Source organism: Symphalangus syndactylus, chromosome 6 (genome assembly GCF_028878055.3).
Source record: "Symphalangus syndactylus isolate Jambi chromosome 6, NHGRI_mSymSyn1-v2.1_pri, whole genome shotgun sequence".
Classification (NCBI taxonomy): Eukaryota; Metazoa; Chordata; class Mammalia; order Primates; family Hylobatidae; genus Symphalangus; species Symphalangus syndactylus.
Genome location: NC_072428.2, coordinates 52,579,168 through 52,594,710, shown reverse-complemented (window position 1 = coordinate 52,594,710; position 15,543 = coordinate 52,579,168). Strand labels below are relative to the sequence as shown.

Below are 15,543 nucleotides of genomic sequence, written 5' to 3'. Positions count from 1 at the left end.
ATTACACAGCAATAGTTAACTTCTGCATGCCCCCACTGTACTTTGAACAAAATTTTGTTACAGCCTGTTTACTCATCTGTGAAATGGAGACAAACCCTACCTTGAGAACTATTGTACATCTGGCATCAGGTGCTCAATAAATGGAAGCAGTTGTATTCTCTGTTAATTTCATTATAACCAACTTTGTTTACTCCCTATAAGCTTGAGGACAGGGACAAAACTCAGACTTCATTCTCCCTTCTCATCATTACCCTGCATTGAGCCTGGCAAAAAAAAAAAAAAAAAAAAAAAAATCCATATTCACTAAAGGTTTGATGGACAAATGAAAATGGATGGACAATGGAAAAATGAAAGAAGAAATGAAGGAATTAATGGAGTCTTCAAGGTGTCACATAGAGAGCTTGACTGCTGGAGAGAACTGACAAAGTGTTGATGCTGCCATGCTTACTCCTGTGGCTGTGTTTTTGGAGTCAGTCTTTCCCATCTGCTATTCTGGCTTATGACCAGGAGATAATCAGATGCCAGCACCTTCATCTGTCCAGACTGACTGACTGGATGAATGACAGGGTTAGGGGCATACCTGCCTTGTTTCGGAATTTCTCATTTCCAAATTCACAGTATATTTAACTGTTTTGTTTTTTAACTGTAAAAGCTAATATGATAGATGAATAAAGTGAAACGACATGAAGAAGTACATCAAATAGAAACTCAAAGTTTGAATCTCCATTAACAGTTTGGGAATATAACCTCCTAGAATGTATAGCTAATAAGGTTTTACAGGCCGGGCGCGGTGGCTCACGCTTGTAATCCCAGCACTTTGTGAGGCCGAGGCGGGTGGATCACGAGATCAGGAGATCGAGACCACGGTGAAACCCCGTCTCTACTAAAAATACAAAAAAAATTAGCCGGGCGAGGTGGCGGGCGCCTGTAGTCCCAGCTACTCGGAGAGGCTGAGGCAGGAGAATGGCGTGAACTCGGGAGGCGGAGCTTGCAGTGAGCCGAGATTGCGCCACTGCACTCCAGCCTGGGTGACAGAGCGAGACTCCGTCTCAAAAAAAAAAAAAAAAAAAGGTTTTACACACACACACACACACACACACACACACACACACACATATGGTTTTCTTTTTTTTTTTTTTTTTGAGACAAGGTCTTGCTCTGTTGTGCAGGCTGGAGTGCAATGGTGCTACCTCAGCTCACTGCAACCTCTGCCTCCTGGGCTGAGGCAATCCCACCACCTTAGCCTCCCGAGTAGCTGGGACTACAGGCACACGTCACCACACCCTACTAATTTTTGTGTTTTTTTGTAGATACACGGTTTTGCCATGTTGCTTAGGCTGGTCCCAAACTCCTGGGCTCAAGCTATTCACTCATCTTGGCCTCCCAAAGTGCTGGGATTACAGGTGTGAGCCACTGTGCCCAGCCTAGATTATGTATATTTTTAAACAAACAATATTCCTTTGTAAACCTATTTTTTAATTTTCAAATTGTTGTAGACTATTACCCTTTTTAATAGTTGCAAAGTATTTTATACTATGTATCGTACTTTAATGTTATTCACTTAATTTATTTAACCAATCCCAAGTTGACACAAAACTTTTCAGTTTTAGGAAATTACTAACATTTGGAATTTGATTTGTTGCTAGCCTATTCCTGCCCTCTCTCAGGCAAGTTGCAACATGATAACACAGGAAGCTTTGAGGAATAATCACATAAATCTGATAGGAGATTCAACAGCCTGGCCCGAGAGTTTCTGATGATGGACTGATGGCGGAAAAAAAATGAAAGACTGCTATGAAAAATCTGCCACATATTTAGCCAGGCATGGCAGCTCACGCCTGTAGTCCCAGCTACTTGGGAGGCTGAGGTAGGAGTGTGGCTCAAGCCCAGGAGCTCCAGGCTGCAGTGAGCTATGACTGTGCCACTGCACTCCAGTCTGGGCAACAGAGCGAGACCCTGTCAAAAGAAAAAAGAAAAGAAAAAAGAAAAATCTGCCACATAATCTAATATATTCTGGAAGGTTATATTCCCAGGTGCCAAAAGGAGGCCCAAGATTCAACCTGGCTCCTGTCCACCCCCCTCTACTACCATCTCATCCTCAACTCCAATTCTGCAGTCTAGCCAAATGCAACTACTCACCATAAGTTCCCTGCACCTGCTGCTGGGCCTCTAAGTGGAACAGTGTCTCCTTCCAGCTCTGTCTGCTTGGAATATAGTTTTTCTCTCCTCCTTTCGCTTTGCTAATTCTTACTTCAGGGCTCAGATCAGGTTTCAACTTTTCTGAGAAGTCTACCTTTATCCTCAAATCTGTAATTGTAGTGCTATGATTGCCATGGTAGCACTCATAACACTGTAATTATCTGCTTACTATCTGTATGTCCATAAACACCACCAGGGCAGAAACCATATTTTTTCTTACATTTGTATCTCATAGTGCTGGCAAGTAGTAGGTGCTTAACAAACACATTAAAAATTGCAACTAAATAACACTACAAAGGAGAGGGCCATGAGGTTGCTGTAATTGAGGGATCTGACCTGGTCTGAACAGTCTACAGGAAGACATTCCTGAAGAAGTGACTGAGAGAAATCTAAAGGATAAGTACAAATTAACTTATGGGGTAGGGGATGGTGTGGAATGAGCATTCCAGGCGGATGTGACTGCTATATGCAAAGGTTCTATGGTGGAAGGGTACTTGGAAATTTTGAAGACCTTAAAGGTTATATAATTGAAGGGGAGAGAAGGATGAATATGTATGGTTAGACTGGAGGCTGGAGAGATGGGAGCAATAGGAAACCACAAAGTATTAATACTAAATGCGGGCTGGCTGGGCGTGGTGGCTCATGCCTGTAATCTCAGCACTTTGGCAGGCCAAGGTGGGCAGATCACCTGAGGTCAGGAGTTCGAGACCAGCCTGACCAAAATGGAGAAACCCCGTTTCTACTAAAAATACAAAATTAGCCGGGTGTGGTGGCACATGCCTGTAATCCCAGCTACCTGGGAGGCTGAGACAGGAGAATTGCTTGAAACCGGGAGGTGGAGGTTGCTGTGAGCCGAGATTGCGCCATTGCACTCCGGCCTGGGCAACAAGAGCGAAACTCTGTTTCAAAAAGAAAAAAAAAAAAAATTGGGGGTGGGGTGGAGAGTGAACAACATCAGCTTTCCGTTTTGAAGGATTACTCTGGTTGCAGTGCGCAAATATGGCTGGGAGGGAAGGCAGGAAGGATGTGATGGTAGCTAGGACCTATATAAAAGATATTCAGGAAGTAAAGCTGATAAGACTTAATGATAGATGGGAAATGGAAGAGGTATTAAGTAAACAGAAGAGGTATTAACTCTTGGGTTTTGGGATTGTGTATATTGTGGATAAAGGTAGGGGCACTGGAAGAGATCCAGGCTTGGAGGAAAGGGTTGGGATACAGAGAGGTTGGTTTCAATTTCAGAAATGTAGAGTTTGGGTTGCCTTTGAGGTATCCTAAAGGAGATGTTGAGGCAATTGGCTATATAGATCTGGAGCTTAGAGATGAGGGCTGGGCTGGAGATACACACTTGTGTACATTTGCATACAGGTGGAAAATGAAGTTGTGGGTGTGGAGGGGTACCCAAGAAGAGAATATAGAGTGCAGTGGCAAGAGGGCGTAGGACCAAATCTGGGAGAACTTTAAGGTAGTAAGTGGACCAATCAGGGCCAGCTAGTCACTAGCTAGAAACCAGCTAATCATGGTCACTTCAGACATGGGTGCTGTGTTAGCCCTTCTGTTTCCTGTTTAGTTAAAAATGTTCAAGTCTCATTGTCTTAGTCCCTCTAGTTCCTTTTCCCCATTAAAACTTTCAGGGGAGGATCTGAAATTCATTCCAGCTGAAGTGTAAATAATACAAAGTAGGCCATACGGGTTCCTTTTCCCTGGGGCAGTTTAACTGTTCCTTGGAACCAGTCCTTCAGCTATAGAGGCAGTAGGCTGAAGCTAAAGAGACTTAGCTGGAAGTCGGAGAACTGGAGTCTAGTTCTAGCTCTGTCACTAATTTGGTGTGTGGCCTTGGGCAAGTCCCTTTTCTCTGGGTTTCAGTTTTCCAATCTGTGAAATGAAGATAAATATCCTTGACTCACAGAGCTGTTAAGAGTATCAAAAGAGAGACTGTGAAAGCACTGGGTAGGTTACGAAATGTAACAGATCTGTCGTGAGGACTAAAAAAAATGAAGCTCTAACTGTAGAGCTTTGAGTAGCGGACCATGGAGAAGGTGTGGGGAGAAAAGGGAATCCGGGGACAGATTGAGAAGGGGTTTTACTCCTTGGAAGAGGAAGGAAAGAGGCACTTCACGCCCCAGGAAGTTTCCTACATCTCTAGAATTAGGGTAGCGACTGCGATTTACTCAATCTAATGCTAACCGCATGTCTTGGAAGAGGGTCTCAGTTCCTCAGAGGAAAACCAACCCCATTTCTGAGGGAGTTTCTGATCTCCCAGGTTACGCCTGGAACTTGAAGCATTTTGGGATTTTGGGAGCTTTATGTTTGCGTTGGGGGCGGGGTTCGTTGTTTTGTCTTTTTGTTTTTGTTTTGTTTCGTTTTGTTTTGAGATGGGAGTATCGCTTTGTAGCCCAGGCTGGAGTGTAGTTGCGTGATCACGGCTCACTGCAGCTTCAATCTCCGGGCTCAAGCGATCCTTCCACCTCAGCCTCCCTAGTAGCTATGGCCACTGGAGCGCGCCACCAAGCCCGGCTAATTTTTTTGTGTTTTTGGTAGAGACAGGGTTCGCCATGTCTCTCAGGCTGGTCTCGAACTCCTGGCCTTAAGCGATCCGCCCGCCTTGGTCTCCCAGTGTTGGGATTACAGGCGTGAGCCACCGCTCCCGGCCCTGGGGTGGTTCTTAAGCATCCCCAAATCTGTATGGATATATATCTCAACGCCCATCCCTCCCTCTGCTCCCCCTAGCCCAGTCTGTCCCATGTGTGTTGTGTCTTGTTAGCTGTGAAAGGTGATGAGGGTCGGTGGGGGAAATCTCAGATCCCCGAGCAGGGAGGTTCTTAGTCGTTCTGTGAGTGCCCCTCCCTTCCCAATAGATCTCTAGTCCCATAGAATGGGTTTCCTGTTTTCCCGCCCGACTCACCCGCAGTCGCTTCCTCTCCAGTCTTGGCGTCCCACTGCCTCAAGGTTACTCAGTGCAACTCCATGGCAACTGCTTTCGTCACCACGACCCGGCAGGCGCCATAAGTACTGACGCGATGCTTACCGGGACCCGCAGTTTGTCAGGGGCGGTGCTCCAAGGCCGCGGGTGACGCTGGGATTTGTAGTTCTCTTTGCCTTCAAGTCCAGGCCGGGGTCCGGAAGCGGTGATACCCTTTCTCTTTCCCAGTGGCCCTCAAACTTCCTTTTCCCTGGTCCTTAAGCGGGCCCCGCCGACAGAGGCCAATCAGAGGGCAGCGCGAGGGGGCGGGGCCATAGTTTAAACTAATTGTGCGCTCACAGCGCTGGCGCGAGCCCACGACGAGGTACGATTCGAGAGAATCGCGAGGCAGAGCGGGAGCGCGCAGTCAGGTAACCGGCGCGGGCCCGCGTTTGGCGTGCGGCCTGGGCACCCCTGCGGGTGCTCAGGCCTAAAAGGGGTGCTAGAGAGGCTGGTGCGAGCGGAAGGCCTCCTCCGTAACCGAGTCCGAAAGGGCAGAATCTATGGGGGTAAGGTTTGTGAGGAGAGGCGCCTGAGGGGGAGGAGCCGGGGGTGCCTTAAAGGGGAGGGTCTGTTTGGGGGCGTGTCTGTGGAATTAAATCTGAAGGTGACGGGGGTCGGGGGTATAGGGCAAGTTCCCGAAAGGCTTGTAAGCGAGGGGTCGGGTCCTGGAAAATCTTTGCCTTTTATCGTTAACAATAGCAGTAGTTATGGTAGTGCAGTAGTCAGCATTTTCAGTCACTGTCCACGATGACCTGCCAAATGTTTATCTTTTTAATCTTCTAACCACCTGTTATACTTTAAAGATGGGGAGCCTGAGGTTTATAATGTTTAGCTTGGCCTGGGTTACGTAGCCAGTGCGAGGTTGGCTCTACTTGGGGTTTTATGGGTTGGGCATAAATGGGGACGGGGAAGGTGCTGTGTGGGGGCGCGCGTTGTCTTGGACTGGTCAGTGTATTTTGAGCCTCACTTTTCATATATGTAAACAATGACCTTAGCTTCCTTGCCTACTTCCTGGGGTGGTTGTCCTGGTCAAAACAGGTTAAGTCTTTTTTTTTGTTTTTTAATTTTTGTTTGTTTTTTTTGTTTGTTTTTCATCCATGGACTCTCACAGATAACATGTTTCATACACGCACCTCGGAGAGTACAAATTTGTGACTATAAGTGGTGTGACTGTGTGAAGATTGTGGGTGGGCGGGAGCCCACTGGGTTGATGCTGCCGCCTCTGGGTACTCTCTTTTGCTTACCTCTGAGTTAGCACTTGTCATCTGTTTTTTTTGTTTGTTTGTTTGTTTGTTTTCTTTTTTTTTTTGAGGCGGAGTCTCGCCCTGTCGCCCAGGCTGGAGTGCAGTGGCGCGATCTCGGCTCACTGCAACCTCTGCCTCCCGGGTTCAAACAGTTCCCTGCCTCAGCCTCCCGAGTGGCTGGGATTACAGGCGCCCGCCACCACACACGGCTAATTTTTGTATTTTTAGTAGAGACGGGATTTCACCATCTTGGCCAGGCCGGTCTTGAACTCCTGACCTCGTGATCCGCCCGCCTCGGCCTCCCAAAGTGCTTGGATTACAGGCGTGAGCCATCACGCCCGGCCTGTCATCTGGTATTTTAAAAGTCTCTGCGTGTTTGTCTGCCCTTCTAGATAATGAGAGACTTTTTCGTCACTGTATCCTAATGGCTAGGCAGGATTTGCGACATGTAATGGGAATAAATGTATGCTTTGGAATAATTTCTTGGGCTGAAAGGGCACAGGAACTTCTCTTTCCCGTTTTCATTTAGTGGCATTTGAACCTCAGTATTAAGCTGTCCTCTTTCCTGGAGTGGCACTCCCTCTTGAAAACGTGATGATTTTTTCTTGCTTTAATACATAGTTCCCTCTCTCTAGTATCTGTTGCCTGGTTCTATGTTTCCAAACTTCTGGGTTGTCTGGTCGTTAAAGCTTTAATGGTGAGGGAGTTGGGCCTCTCTACTTTGTGGAGATCTTTACTGCTGTGAATATATGGGAACCTGGGGCGAACATGAGGATCATGTAAGGTAGCTTTCTGTCAGCACAGATGGGTGTATGTTTCCTCACTCCCTCTTTCTGTGTGGTATTTCTTCTGTAGAGGAAGAACCACATACTTCTTTGTGAAAGCTTCCAAAGTATTCTTTTCTTAGCCTAAGTTCTAGCAAGGGATGACTAATTGTAATGTCGAAGCTCTTAGTTCACAGCGAAAAGCTGTACATTCCAAAAGCTTAAAGATCTTACCTGAAAGCCCCTTAAGAAACATAGAATTCTTTTTTACATGTGGAACATGGAAGTGGGAAGAATGCCTTGAAATAAGACTTGAATTCTGGAACTTTTAGGATGAGGGCAAAGCCCTGCTCAGGTGGCTGAACAGAGCTGATCAGAGGCTGTTTGGACAGCTGTGTCTAATTACTTTTGCATTAACCTAATATATGGTGTGGTCATTTAATTTAGCCTCTTACCCAGTGTACACTAAACATACCAAAAGGTGTTGTCCGGACTTGAAATGAGTACTTTCTAGAATGAGATCATTCCCAAAGTCAATCCATCTCGAAGTTGAACAATTCTTTTTTTTTTTTTTTTTTTTGAGACGGAGTCTCGCTCTGTCGCCCAGGCTGGAGTGCAGTGGCGCGATCTCGGCTCACTGCAAGCTCCGCCTCCCGGGTTCACGCCATTCTCCTGCCTCAGCCTCTCCGAGTAGCTGGGACTACAGGCGCCCGCCACCACGCCCGGCTAATTTTTTGTATTTTTAGTAGAGACGGGATTTCACCATGGTCTCGATCTCCTGACCTCGTGATCCGCCCACCTCGGCCTCCCAAAGTGCTGGGATTACAGGCATGAGCCACCGTGCCCGGCCAACAATTCTAATTAATAATTATTATTTTGTAGCTGGGCATGGTGGCTCACCCTGTCATCCCAACTACTCTGGAGGCTGAGGCAGGAGGAGCAGGCGGGAGAATGGCTTGAGCCCAGGAGTTCTTAGCTAGCCTGGGCAACAGAGTGAGACCCCAACACAATTAAAATATGTTTATTGTTTTGTATTGTTAGTGATTATTTCGTTTTACCCATGTATGTCTACTGTTTGCTTTTTCACTATTCTTCCTTGCATTTTATTCCATCCTTTTTTATTGCACAGATACATACATCCTTCAGATGTTTGTTCAGTGGGAATCTATTAGTGGTAAACACTGTCTTCATTTAAAAAATCTTTATTTCACTTCCAGTCTGGTTTTTTTTTTTTTTTTTTTTTTGAGACAGAGTCTCACTCTGTTTCTCAGGCTGGAGTGCAGTGGCGCAATCTCGGCTCACTGCAAGCTCTGCCTCCCGGGTTCACACCATTCTCCTGCCTCAGCCTCCCGAGTAGCTGGGACTACAGGCGCCCACTACCACGCCCGGCTAATTTTTTGTATTTTTAGTAGAGACAGGGTTTCATCGTGTTAGCCATGTTGGTCTCGGATCTCCTGACCTCGTGGTCCTCCTGCCTCGGCCTCTCAAAGTGCTGGGATTATAGGCATGAGCCACTGTGCCCGGCTCACTTTCAGTCTTGATTGGTAGTTTAGCTGGGTACTAGGCTTCCAGTTATTGTCTCTTAGCACTTTGAAAGTGTTTTTTCATTGAAATTCTGGCTTTTTGTTGTTACTCTTGAGAACTATGCTTACAAATTAACTTATTTTATTGTAGGTAACCTGTCTTTCTTTCTTGTTGTTTTTAAGATCTTCTTTGCTGTCCTTTGTGTTCTGTACTTCCATTACATGGTGTGAATTTAATTTTCTTAAATCATTATGTACTGGGGGCACATAGTAATTCCTTAATCTGAAATTTCATATCTTTTCACTAATTGTGTAAAAATTCCCAATCATTACCTCTTTACCTCGCTCAGATCTCATGCTTAACTTATGTTGAACTTCCTCATTCTGTCGTCCACATCTTGTTCTTTCTTTCATAATTTCCATTTCTATCTTTCTGTGTTAACTTCTGGATAATTTCCTTATATCTATCTTCTAGTATACTAGTTTACTCTTCAGCTAGGTCTAATTTGTTTTTTGAATTCTTATTTTTATTAGCTAACTTTTTCATTTATTAGAAGTGCTCTTTGGTTCATTTTCAAATCTGCCTGTTTTTCGTGCTCTTGTTTTTGTCTCGTTTTCAATTTTGTGTCTGTAATAATTTTAAAGAAAGTTGAGTTTTGGCAGATGTCTACACCTGTAAACAGCAGCCATAATCAAGATATAGAGGATTTCTCTCACCCCCAAAAGATTTCTCATGCTTTTTTTTTTTTTTTTTTTTTTTTTTTTAAGATGGATTTTTACTCTTGTTCCCCAGGCTGGAGTGCAGTGGTGCAATCTTGGCTCCCTGCAACCTCTGCCTCCCGGGTTCAAGTGATTCTCCTGCCTCAGCCTCCTGAGTAGCTGGAATTACAGGCATACACCACCACGCCCAGCTAATTTTGTATTTTTATTAGAAATGGGGTTTCACCATGTTGGTCAGGCTGGTCTTGAACTCCCAACCTCAGGTAATCCACCCTCCTCGGCCTCCCAAAGTGCTGGGATTACAGGCGTGAGCCACCGCGCCCGGCTCTCATACTTCTTTACAGTCCGTTTTTCCTGTCACCCTGATACCAGGAACCACTGATCGTTTGTTTGTTTTTCACTACATATTAATATCTGCTCTCTAGAATTTTATTTTATTTTTTGAGATAGGATCTGTCTGGCTTTGTTGCCCAGGCTGGAGTGCAGTTGCAGGATCTTGGCTCGCTGCAACCTCTGCCTCCTGGGCTGAAGCAATCCACCCACCTCAGCCTCCCAAGTAGCTGGGACTACAGGTGCACACCACCATACCCGGCAAATTTTTATATTTTCTGTAGAGACAGGGTTTTGCCATGTTGCCCAGGCTGGTCTCGAACTCCTGGGCTCAAGCAATCCACCCACCTCAGCCTCCCAATGTGCTGGGATTACTGGCATGAGCCACTTCACCCAGCCTGTTTTGAATTCCTAGAAGGTTTTTCCCTCCTTTCTCACTAGGTGAGCAAGGCAAGTTTTTTATTTCTCTCTGGACAGATTTTTTTTCCTAGTCTGTTATCTTACTGAGTATAAACTTAAGAGTCTCAGCCTCTGCACAGGGATCTCAGTGCTTTTTGTGGACTCAAGATCTGTCTTCTGAACCTATGAGGGTGTTACAAATTCCATACACAGCTAGGACAGCTATGTCATCAGCTCGCTAATCCTCCTCACTAATTCTTTGTTTCTGGTTCCTGGGGATTTTTCTTACTTTCTTGAGAGCTCAGTTTATCTATATGTCAGTTCAGATCCAATCAGCAAAACAGAAACCACACAATAGGGTGAACTCCATAAAGGAGATTGGTTTAAACCCTTGGTGGAGGGCTGAAAAAGCAGAAAGGGAATATTAAAGTAACTTCAATATAATAACTGCATAAATAATTTTTCTCATCCAGGACTGAAAAACAAAGGGAGGAAGGTTGGGGTTACCAGAACCTAGAAGTCTAGAGGGATCTGGAAGAGCTGTACCCAGATTCTCTGGAGAGAGGGTGTTACCTGGTGCTGCTGGTTTCTCAGGCCCTCACAGGAGGAACCTGGAGGAGCTGGCTTCTATTGAGCCTTACTTAGCTGATGCTGGTGCCTTTGAGGGGCAGGAGGCTGGTTTTGGGAATTTAAAAAGCAACTGGGAAGAACCAACTTCTGTTGTCAAGAAACACCAGGCTGCAGGAAGGAGGAAGTCCCGTGAAGCCTTCTCTTGTCTTCTGTTTTCCCCTTATCACCCCCTGTTGACAGGGAGCCAGCTGGCAAATGTGAAATGGGGTTTAGTGGAGTCCAGGCCCCAGCATTACAAAGCAGAGCATAACAGGGTAGATTTGGAGCTGAGAGACAATACCTTAATAGCTGGCACAGTCTAAAAGGATGTTTATTATATTTTTCTGAGCACTTCTAGGCATATTTACTAGGAAGGTCTTCAGGTTATCTGGTCTGTTTTTTGTATTGTTTGTTATTTTTATTTAATTTTATTTATTTATTTATTTATTTATTTATTTATTTATTTATTTATTTTGAGATGGAGTCTCACTCTGTCGCCCAGGCTGGAGTGCAATTGCGCAGTCTTGGCTCCCTGCAACCTCCGCCTCCTGGGCTCAAGTGATTCTCCTGCCTCAGCCTCCCAAGTAGCTGGGATTACAGGCACGTGCCACTGCAACCAGCTAATTTTTGTGTTTTTAGTAGAGACAGGGTTTGACCATATTGCCCAGGCTGGTCTCGAACTCCTGACCTCAAGTGATCCACCCGCCTCGGCCTCCCAAAGTGCTGGGATTACAGGCGTGAGCCACTGCACCCAGCCTGTTTGTTATTTTGAGACAGGGTCTTGCTCTGTCACTCTGGCTGGAGTGCAGTGGCGTCATCATAGCTCACTGCAGCCTCGATCTCCTGGACTCAAGCTATCCTCCCATCTCAGCCTGCTGAGTAGCTGGAACTACAAGTGCACACCACTCTGCCTGGCAACTCTTTTTATTTTTAGTAGAGATGAGGTCTCACTATGTTGCCCAGGCTGGTCTCAAACTCTTGAGCTCAAGCAATTCTCTCAAAGTGCTGGGATTACAAGCACAAACCACCACACCCAGCCTGGTCTGTTGTATCAACAGTTAGTAATAGCAATAAGTAACATTTTTTTTTCCAGCATATACTGTGAACTACGCACTGTTCTAAGTACTTTACAGAAACTACTTCTTTTTATTTTTTTTTGAGATGGAGCCTCGCTGTATTGCCCAGACTGGAGTACAGTGGCGTGATTTCTGCTCACTGCAACTTCCACCTCCCAGATTCAAATGATTCTCCTGCCTCAGCCTCCCCTCCCGAGTAGCTGGGACTACAGGCACCCACCACCACGCCCGGCTAATTTTTTGTATTTTTAATAGAGATGGGGTTTCACCGTGGTCTCTATCTCTTGACCTTGTGATCCGCCCGCCTCGGCCTCCCAAAGTGCTGGGATTACAGGCATGAGCCACTGCACCCGGCCAGGGGAATAGTTTTGACAATTCCTCTGGCAAATTGAGGGAGGAGCTGTCTGGAAAGGCCAGTATCTTGGGTCTCATTGACGGGAGGAGAGAACCAAGGTAAAGGGTTGGCCATTAGGTAATCAGTTGCAGTAATAAGGGGCCATTTGGCAGAAGTAAAAATGAGGTATCTGATGGCTGTAGAAGGGAGAGAAGGCATTATTGCATAGCATGCTCCTGGGTTGAGGCCTCTGTTGGCAGCTGTGTCGCCTGCCCTTTCTGTCCTATTGAAGGGCCAGTTTCTTTGAAGTCTGCACAGGAAATACCAGTGATTCAGCCTTGCAGATTTCTTCTGCCTTATTGCAGCTGAGGACTGGTTTATCTGGTGAGGAGGAAAGACTGCATATATTTCAGGCATGTTTATTTGATACTTGAGTGCCTTCCTGTGACTGGCCAGAGACACTTGTTTTGCAGGTTGTCAAATTTTTGGTACCCGGTGGCAAGATGGATGCAATGTGACCTCAACACTTGGTCCTCTGAGGTCACACTGTATCCACCTTACCACTGGGTACTAACGTGTGGGTAGCAGCTGCATTCTGCCTAGCGAGTGGGCATTTGTTTAGTGCCTGTACTTCTGTGATGGCCTCAGTGAGGACTGAGGTAATTGCTTGCTTTTCTAGATTTCCTGTGGTGTGACAATGTGAGTTTTGGAGAAACCTCTTATTCCCTAAGAATTTCCTACTATACCCCTCATGAGCTGCAGCAAAGTGGACTCTGTCTGATTGCTGACCTCCAAATGCCCAGTCTCCTTAGGTAGTGAGCAGATACCTAATGTAATGAGTACCTATTATATCTGTCACAGATCTGAGTATATAAAAAAGTATATAATACAAGATTTCCCTCCTAAATTATTTTATTTTGAAAATTTTCAAACCTATAGATATTTTGCAAAATAATGTAACAAATACTTATATACTTTTCATTTAGAGTCACTATTAACATTTTGCCAAATTTGCTCTCTATCCTTCATTTTCTGAATCTTTTTGACTGTTAGATGTAAATATCATGTTATTTAATCCCTATTTCAGCAAGTATTTCCTAAGAAAAAGGTATCTTCCTATATAACTACAGTACTATTAACACTCAGGAAACTTAACATTGATTCAATACATCCAATATATAATACTTGTTCAGATTTCTCATATTTTCCCAATGATGTCTTTTACTGAGTTTTTTAAAATTCAGGATTCATTAAAGGATCATGCATGTATTTATGCACTTAGTTGTCATGACTATCATGTCTTTAGTCTGCTTTAACTTTGAACAGTTCTTTTTTAATCTGAATGCCTTTTTGTCTTTCATAGCATTTGTCTGATTCTTCTTGATTAGATTCAGGTTAGGCATTTTTGGTAGAAGAACTCTAGAGATTAATACAGTAGTTTGATTGATGAGGCTGACACTAAAATACATAGAAGCAGTATCTGATTTTGCAAGACAGTATATAATTTAGCACTTATTTGTGTTCTCTAATCTATAAACCCTATAGGAATTTACAGAAGAAGGAATTTCGTAGGACTTGGGTAACTAGGAATGAAATACTTTGGCAGAAAGATGGGGTTTGGAAGATGGGCAGAATTGGAGGCAGTTGGGATATGGTTAGATAAGCTGTGATTTGGGCTTCCCATCCTACTATTAAGGTTGTGTATCATGAAAAGTGACTTTGACGGTTCTGTATCTTCCATAATGTTTGCACTGCTAGAAGCCTAATGGCATAGAGCTCTTGCTTTGGCATCAGACAGGTCTAGAGACTGTGCCCAGCATTTTGCCAGTTACCTAACCTTGGGGAAGTTTCCTCATTTGCAAGATAGAGTATTAATAACTATTTAAAAGGTTATCGTGATGCTCACAGTGAGACAGTACATAAATATTTGAATTAAAATATTTGAATGCCTTTAGGGGGGTGCAGCGTTTCCTAGATCTGCCATGTGCCCCACTGGATCATTCATTTTGTTTTGTTTTGTTTTGTTTTGTTTTGGATACAGGGTTTCGCTCTGTTGCCCAGGCTGGAGTCCAGTGGCACGGTCTCAGCTCACTGCAACCTCCCAAGTAGGTGGGACCCAGGCACATTCCACCACACCCGGCTAATTTTTTGTATTTTTGTAGAGACGGAGTTTTACTATGTTGCCCAGGTTGGTCTCGAACTCCTGAGCTCAAGCGATCCACCCACCTTGGCTTCCCAAAGTGCTGGGATTACTGCTGTGAGCCACTGGGCCTTGCCTGGATCATTTGTTTCTGTTACCTGCCTGACTCCTGAAGATGTTTGAATTTACCACTCATGGATAATTGAAAGCAGGGAAATGAGAAAAGGCTTGGCTCACGCAGAGAGAAGTGGGAAGACTGGCTTGATCAATTCAGAGTATATTCTGTAGAACAGTGGGAAATAAGGTTGAATAAATGACTTGAGGCCATATAATGGAGGATTTGGAAAGTTAAGCCAAAGAATTTAGATATGATGCTTTAGGAAGAAGAAAACTGTGGAAGATTTTTGAGCAGGAGGAGAGACACTTGAAAATGAGAGTGGTGTGGGGCCTCCTGAGGAAGAAGCTTTCTGGCTTAAAGACTGAAATCCTAACAGGGCAGGGCCTTCACAGTGCTGACCAAGTGTGGGTGTGGACTGGCAGTCTTGCCACGGAAGGCCAGAATTTCTGCCCCAGTGACTCTTCCTGCTCTGCCACTGACTCACCCCATTGACCTGGCCTGCATGGCTTCCCTTCTGCTTGCTGTCTGATCCACAGAACGCTGGGGTTGCCCAGGATAATGTGAGGCTGAGTTGACCAAGAGTGGGTGGGTTAGGGGAATGAATAATCATTCCTGTCCCTTTGCCCCTTCCCTAGGTGGAAACTAATTCTAAGCCAGACTGCCAGAGATCACCCTGTTCTAGTGTGTGGAGGCTTCCACCAGGAGGTAAGTCAAAATGGTTCCTGCCCTCTACTTTTTCATAAGTCAGCTTTGTCCTGAGCAGGATCTCTACTATTTATTTTTTCCCTGACCCAGATTCTTCAAAGTGACCGTCTTTCAATTATTTGAGGCAAACAGGTTACTGTAGGAGGAGAGCAGAGAGGTTTAATAAAGATATTTTTCTAACTGTGGGAGGGTGGTGTCCGGAGGTTTTCATTGGCCCTTGCTCTGAGGTAGATTGCCCAGAACTCTTGTGAGCCAGACACTAAACATTGGCCATTGAGGCCACTGTAGAGAAGTCCTGGTTTTTAAGCCATCATTTCTCCGCTACTGGGTTTCAGAACCATTCTTGGTATGCTTTGGTGTCCCAAGTTATTTCTGTCCCTTTTGATCAGGGGAGTGAAGGAAGTGAGAAGCAGGGGA

The 15,543-nt window shown here is 45.0% G+C and overlaps 2 protein-coding genes across 18 annotated transcripts in view; one reads left to right on the top strand and one right to left on the bottom strand.

The window, feature by feature from the left end:
* The window catches only part of LOC129484569 (leucine-rich repeat-containing protein 51), a 29,364-nt gene extending 23,991 nt beyond the window's left edge, over positions 1–5,373 (bottom strand). Inside the window, exons 1-2 of one of the 3 annotated variants that reach the window (XM_063641265.1) lie at positions 5,228–5,373; positions 101–263 (exon numbers count right to left, since the gene is read on the bottom strand). The gene's annotated coding sequence lies outside the window, so the exon portion shown is untranslated. The other 2 variants (XM_055282780.2, XM_055282779.2) reach the window with 2 other exon arrangements.
* A 21-nt stretch (positions 5,374–5,394) lies between these two features.
* The window catches only part of NUMA1 (nuclear mitotic apparatus protein 1), a 79,642-nt gene continuing 69,493 nt past the window's right edge, over positions 5,395–15,543 (top strand). For 5 of the 15 annotated variants that reach the window (XM_063641237.1, XM_055282743.1, XM_055282751.1 and 2 more), the window contains exons 1-2: positions 5,395–5,532; positions 15,057–15,126. The gene's annotated coding sequence lies outside the window, so the exon portion shown is untranslated. Of the gene's footprint in view, positions 5,671–14,204; positions 14,269–15,056; positions 15,127–15,543 lie in introns of those variants that run through there. The other 10 variants (XM_063641240.1, XM_063641247.1, XM_063641238.1 and 7 more) reach the window with 10 other exon arrangements.